Source organism: Vidua chalybeata, chromosome 16, assembly GCF_026979565.1.
Source record: "Vidua chalybeata isolate OUT-0048 chromosome 16, bVidCha1 merged haplotype, whole genome shotgun sequence".
Classification (NCBI taxonomy): domain Eukaryota; kingdom Metazoa; phylum Chordata; class Aves; order Passeriformes; family Viduidae; genus Vidua; species Vidua chalybeata.
Window position 1 is genome coordinate 11269751 of NC_071545.1, and position 6908 is coordinate 11276658.

Genomic DNA, 6908 nt, shown 5'->3' on the forward strand with positions numbered 1-6908 from the left:
CCAGAAATCAGGCATGCTGGATTTGTAAATGAGTTTGGAGTTCGGGAAGGCAGGCTGCAGACATCCCAGCAGAGCAGCAGGTAATCAGTAGGCTGTCCTCTACGGGGAAGGTGTTAAATCCTTCTTGGAGTGCTGACAAAAAGAGTTACAGCCCATATGTTTATTGCCAGAAAAATAATAAAAAGAGTATTGGTTTAACCAAGTCTAACAGCATCAGAAGGTTTAGACATGTGCTCCTGCCTGGAGAGTCGGTGTGCAGGGCTGGGAGGAATATTTCACCCCAACCTCGCCATCAAGTGATCAAATCCAAGCTAACAACAGTCACTGGCTCAAATTCCCACCAGAAGGAGAATGTGGTGGTAAAATTGAATGTGAGGAAAACCCTTCTGCAAACCCTGATGGCCTGTGAGGTCTCTCCCAAGAGACAGCTGTCCCTGCCTTTCTCCTGCAGTGCTCCTGCTGCATCTCCATCCCTGGCTGCCACCTGCTGAGGGCACGTCCCTGCACTGGGATGCTGCTGTGGGGTGGAGATGGTGCAGGGTTTGCTGTGATGGCTGCCCGACCCTGCTGCCCTCTGGCAACTCCAGCCCCACTTTGTTAGGTTTTCCTGGTGCTCTTGGGGCACTGGTTGGGGTTGGGTGCAAATGGGCAGAAAATTTTGCTATTTGAGATGGACACACTGGTCCAGTGAAGTCTGGATGTGATGAGACAGGAAGACCCATTTTAAACTGAAGATTATTGGATTTAAGTGACCTCTCCAACAGAAAAAAATAGCAAGGACATTGTTGAAAAGCCAATGCGTGGTTGAAACCAGAGCTGAGGGGAGCAAAATAAAACTGAGAAAGGGCCCAGGCAGTGCTGCTTAGCCAGGCTGGAGGCACAGGGCAGCCAGGGCTGGGGTTTGGCTGCTCTGTGTTCTCGTTTGCATTAACTAATGCTGCTTGGCATCATGTAATGCGTTATTGTTTTTATTGTTCTTGTTGTAAATACACCTAGAGGCATCTTATAAATAGAATTAATTATAGTTGTTTAATTCATTAGTTAAGTACACAGCTCATTCTGCTCGCTGGAGAGGCGTGGATGGCTGCAGTCAGGGCATGCATGTACACATCTATGTGTGGTCACGTTCACTGTGCCTGGGCCTGTGGCACCAGCTCTCCAGACCCTCTGGCCTCACATTTCCAGCTTCACTGCCACTACTGCCCTTTCTCTCAAAAGCTCCTGTCAAAATTAAGTAGTTGCAAGGAGAGTTTGGGAAGATGAGTCTACAAGAGGGCAGCACAACGGGAGGAGAAGGGCAGAAAATCTGAGTGAAAAGCACTTGAAACCTTCTCAGGGTTGTGTGTGGGTCACTCTCTCCATCCTGGGTGGGATGCCAGGATGCTCCTGAACAGGGTGGTGATGGGTAGACTGCGTCACACTGTCCTGGCTCCATCTGAACCCAGCAAGGCCAGTTTGGGAAGGGAAATGCTCTATGCCAGGGCAGCTGGAGGAGGAACCCAGGTGCTGAGGCTGTTTTCTGAGAGAAAAAAATTCATAGGGCTTCTCATAGGGAAAGGGGACAACAAAGCGCACAGGGTGACCCAGGTCTGAAGTCTGGCAGCTCCTATCTTTGAGCAGACAACTGCAGGGCAGAGAACATGTGTGAGGATGAGAATGCATCCCCTCCCATCAGAGCAACCTGGTGAAAATAGCCTTTTCAGGAAGCAGAGGAGTTGCCCAGTGTAGGGCCAATGCAGGCAGTGTTTCAGTGAGGATATCCACATCAGCCTCTGTCCTGCCTCTCCTCCAGCCCAGGACTGGGGCACACCCAGCCCTTGGGAAGCACTGCAGAGAGAGAAGGGGCTTGAAACCAGGCCATGTTCTGCTTTGTGACTTTTGCCTGTTCAACCTGGCAGCTCCACAATCCTACACCATGGAGAATTTCTTCCTCCCCTTCACCTACCGTGGCTCACAGCAGAGTTTTATGAGCTCCCCCTGCCCAGGCTGACCCAGCTCAGAGCTGCCTCTGTCGTAGGAGCAGAGCTGTTTTCAAACCACAACACAACTGAAAAAACACAGCGGGTCAATACATCACAGAGCACACACTTGAAAGGGAAGAGGCATAAAAGTCATGTCATTGATGCAGGGCAAACCTTGCTCCCCTTCTCCTGATGCTCTGGACGTTCCCAGGGCTGGCAGTGTCCTTTCCTGACCTAAGCATGGTAATGAGAGCTCAGGCACTTGCTAAAGCTTGGAGAGAGGTGGAGGAAAACCCCATGCAGGGCAATGGTTATGACACTGGACTCAGGAGGAATTGGTGTTGGCTCTGATGCTGCATGTGATGTCCCCATGGGCTGCAGCATCCCCATCATTCCCTCAGAGGCAGAGACATTGGCAGGGGACATAAAGCCCAGGCCAGGACTTGAGCACCTCACAAAGAGGCAGAGAGAAGTTCCTCTCTCTGGCAAAACAGCAGGGTGATAAAGATTTAAATTCAATCAGGGAAGAGTTCCAGTCCCTTTTTGGTCACCAGGCCTTGCTCTGCATTAGCCTCATCTGGAAGGAGAGGTGATGCCAAAGAGCTGGGTCACATATCTCAGGCCTGCCCTGGACGAGAGCAGTTGTTTAAAACATCCCAAAACATCGTCCCTCCCGCCCGCACCGAGGCCACCACGAGCATCTTTGAAAGGTGCTGCTGCATCCCTTTGCAGGCAACTGCCCTTCATTACTGCAGGACTGGGAGGCACTCACAACAAGATGGAAAAAAATAATAATCAAAGGAAACCCAGTGAAGCCCCACACGATAATAAAGGCTGACTCTAACTAACAGTTGTTATTCAGACATTGTTAATGATATTATAAGCACTGCCATGTGCTAGGCAAGCTGTGACAGGCACCCTGGTGGACATATGGATAATCAGATCACATGCCTGCTTCAATCAAAGCCATAAGTACCAACTTGATCAGAATCAGAAGCAAGCCCAAGCTAACAGGAGCTGGGGATGTGCTTTGGGGGAACAAGTTCTTACAGACAAGAAAACAAATAAAAAGGGGAATCATGACTGTGATGCTGGAGTGTCCTTGCTGTGCATGAGACAGCCCAGCCCAGGAGAGCTCAGCACCTCTGGGACAGAGCCTGGCCCTGACTCCCACAGCGAGGGGCTTCCAGCTCCAGGGCATCACGGCCACCACAAGAGATGAACGCACCCAGAATCAACTGCAGCAAGACTTTTCCTCTCTGCTGCCACTCCACATTGTTGCCCTAGCTTGGGAGGAAGACTCTTGCCAGAGCTGCTAAGGATGGAGGTGGTTGAGATACTTCACCTCAATTCACCTCCTCCATGCAGCCAATTGCACACTGCAGTGTGGTGCAGACACACAGCTCCCTCCAGCACACACCTGAGCACTGCCAGTCAAGTCCCAGGCAGCTCACTGTCATTAGAAACATTGAACATAATCATCAAATTTAATGCCTTTATCATTGCTCGATGGATCACTGAACAGAGGAGCTAAAAGAAAGACAGTTAGAAGCCTCAGTCTATGCTAATTTTTTTTCCATTGCCTTGCTTTTGTCTAAAGAGTTATTAATTTCCTAATTGTGAAATGTAATTTTGTTTGGGGGCTTTCGTTATACTTGTTTTGTTGTGTGGCTAATGCAGTTATTTGCTGCACACAGCTGCTTTTCTCTCGCTCAGCCCGTTTAATGGAATTCTTTGGCAGCTTTGGTTTTAAATCATTTTGGTTTAGTGACCAGGCCATTTCTGGAAGGGGAAATCAGATTGTTTCCTGGATTTCTCAGTCATATTTTGCTCAGCAAGATTCACTTCTTTAAATGCATGTTTTCATGAAGGTTTTTAATCCGGTCGTTTTGGTTCCAGTGGTGACAAATCTCAGCAAGAAAGCAGCGTCCTCCTCCCCCCATCCTGTGAGGGGCCCACACCAAAACCCTCTTGCCACTCTTCAGGAGAAAACCCCGAGGAGTAACCCTTCTGTGTCCTGAACACACATTCCCACTAATGGCTGCAAAACCTTGGACCATGCCAGACTTTTCCTTCCCACAAAGGGTTCCCAGGAAGGAGAGGCACTGCCACCTCAGCCCTGCTGAGGCTCTTGGCAATGGCTGTGCCCCAGGCAGCCCCACAGGATCTGTTTTTGTTACGTCATAAACCACACCTGAAAGTTGTTTTTTCCACTCTTAAGTGTTTAACTGGAAGGCCTCCTACAGCTCCAGAGCCCTGCTGAGCTGGATGGCAGTGCAGGGAGTGAGTAAATTGCCCTTTTAGCACGTTTTCTCTGGCAAGAGGATTTTCAGTACCAGCCCTCCCTCCATGAGAAATCCAGAGCGAAGGAAAACTGATTTAAAACCAATCACTGACACTTACACACAGCCCCTTATTCGAGCATCCCTCCCCATCTAAGCTTCGTCTTGGACTATTGAATCAATCCTGTCTCCACTACTGCTTTCCTAAGTAACAAACCAAATCAGATGATGGCACGGTCTCCTCTAATTGACTGAGCTGCACGAGTGTAGCCATGCCACAGGATGTGCGACACAAAGTATGTGAAGATATTGATAAACTCCAGGCTGAGGGAGGGAGGAAGCAGGACTGGACCCAGGCATCAAGGTCCAGGACTCACAAGGCTGGGACCTCAACGAGAGACCTGTAGTTAGTCAGGAGCACAGAAGCTGAGGCATGTGGAAGTTGGGTGTGTCCTACATGACAAGATCCAGTTGGAGAGGTGATCCATCAGAGTGTGATCTGACAAACGTGGATTTGAAACCACATGCAGGAGAGGTCTTGCATTTTGGATGTATCTGTTTCATTGAAAACTTTGGGATTCATCTGGTTTTAAAAGGTTTTTTCACCACAAAGACACAGTTTTTGTGATTTTCTGCTGAACAAAATTTACGACCCAGTTCAGTTGGGTTCAATGAAAGCATCTTTATCCTCAGTTTGTCTCCCTTTGGGTGCACACCCATTTTTCCCCTTGCATTCCATATCCCTATAGTCACATTGTTTCCAGGGTGGACGAAGCAGGGACATTTCCACATCAGGTTTATCCCAGGCTCCAGCCATGTGGTCACTGGGGCATCCCTCTCACCTCTTTGCTCCCCACCACTCGTGCAGGCGAGATGGAGATCATGGTAATTTTTCAGGTCACCTCAGGCAGATGAGATCTGCAGTGTCCACAGCTGACATATGGGGTGGGACATTTCAGCAGCAAGTGCCAGTGGTCTCTCCCACTTTGCCATGAAAGTCATGGTTCAAAGCAGATTTACTCTGCAGGGCTGAGGAAAGGGCTTTAACTCTTGTGGGGTTGTGCTCTTCAGAAGCAAAGAGATACTTCACTTATCTGCTAGGAGTGGTACTAAATGCCCTTAAGGGTCAGTGCCAGGGGCCTAGGTGACTTCCAAGGGACAAAATACTCCCTGTTTAGTCCTCCATAAACTTCTCCCTTCCTGCAGAATTGTGCATCACTGCCAGCTCTTGCCCCACTGCTGCAACCTGGATGGAGCTCATCTCACCAATGCCCTGGCCAAGAAAAATCCCAACTCCACCAGGAGCCACAATCCTCAAACCACGCCTGGCTCTGTGAAGCCCTTCAGAACCAAGCCCTGCTGCCCATGTGGGCTCAGCCCAGCATCCCTGCAGTGGCACCATGGGGATTCTCAACTCTGCCAGGCACTGCTGGAGAAGTAAAATCATCAACTCGTGTGGCTGGGCTGGGAACAGGTGTGTGAAAATCAGCACCCAGGCACCCGCTCGAACAACGTTGTTTTTTCCTTGCGTGCCATAAATCAGAGTGCTAATCTTTCACTGTCCGGCGAGATCTCTCACTGGGAGGGTGATAAATTGCCCTCCAGCCCCTGACAGCTGCTGGGAAATCACTCACAGCCCGAGACAAACCTCTAAATCTGACATTATAGAGTGTTGAAAGGAAGAATGTCTGTTTTTATAACCTACCTCAGTTATAATAAATATTTAAAATCCACATTAACATCCTCTTATAGTTACAATCTGCCCTCTATGGAACAGTGTCCAACTTAGATTTAATTAGCAACTGAACCTTTGCAGTCCAAGCTCCTATTTAGGCTGAAGATCCAAATCTCCAGTGAAATGCTTCTGTTTTCTTAAACTACCTGCACTGTAATAAATATTCACCATGTCGCCAGGCAGCTCTGTTGGAGACAGTGCTCTTTTTGTCTTCTCAAAGGCTAACATTTAATTTAAATTATAGGGTCTTTCCAGACTCCAGGGGGAATTTGTTTCCTGCTCTCCATAAACTTTGCCATACTTCACCTCCAAGGCACCAGGAGAACACAGGAATGGAAACACCTTGATGCAGGTATGGGACTGGAGTGATGAAAATAAAATCTGGGCACAAATGCTCTGGCTTTTGGTCATGAGCACATGCTAGAAACATGGAGCAGAGACCTCCCCTTTCTATAAAACTGAGGAGAATTTGGGAGCTGTATTCCAAACTCCTGCAGTTGGCTTCTCTTGGCGAGAGGGAACTAAAAGTACCTGTCCAGAGGTTTTTCCATATTCAGTCTTTTTTCCCACCTGCTTTTGCAGGGTGCCTTTTTTCCCTCATTTATTATTTTATGCCAGTTTATTTCTAGAAGGCAGCATTCAAACTCGCTTCTCCCCTCTCTCCTGACTATTGTTTCACCAAGGTCTTAATCAAAAATATCACAGGAATAAACACAGGCAGCAGTGTTGAAAAATCCAGTTTCCTGCATGTCCCTTAACTAAAAATCCGACACCTGTCCATTTTGAATTGTGGTGGTTTCTTCCCTGTCCTGCCTATTTGCTGCTGCCCTATGGCTGTGTCAGCCTACGGCAGAGAGAGGAGGAGTTACATCCAGAAATCAGCCTGACCCACATGCCTACACCTGATGCTGTTGAGCCAGGGACAGGTGA

The 6908-nt window shown here is 48.6% G+C and overlaps 1 long non-coding RNA gene across 2 annotated transcripts; it reads left to right on the top strand.

Annotated features, from left to right (window-relative positions):
• The first annotated feature begins 4204 nt into the window (after positions 1 to 4204).
• LOC128796426 (uncharacterized) lies at positions 4205 to 6336 on the top strand. Of its 2 annotated transcripts, none has more exons than XR_008433805.1 (3): positions 4205 to 4244; positions 5450 to 5717; positions 6223 to 6336. It is a non-coding gene; the product is annotated as an uncharacterized LOC128796426 (long non-coding RNA). The 2 variants fall into 2 exon arrangements; XR_008433804.1 differs by lacking the exon at positions 4205 to 4244 and adding an exon at positions 4326 to 4539.
• Positions 6337 to 6908: the final 572 nt, after the last annotated feature.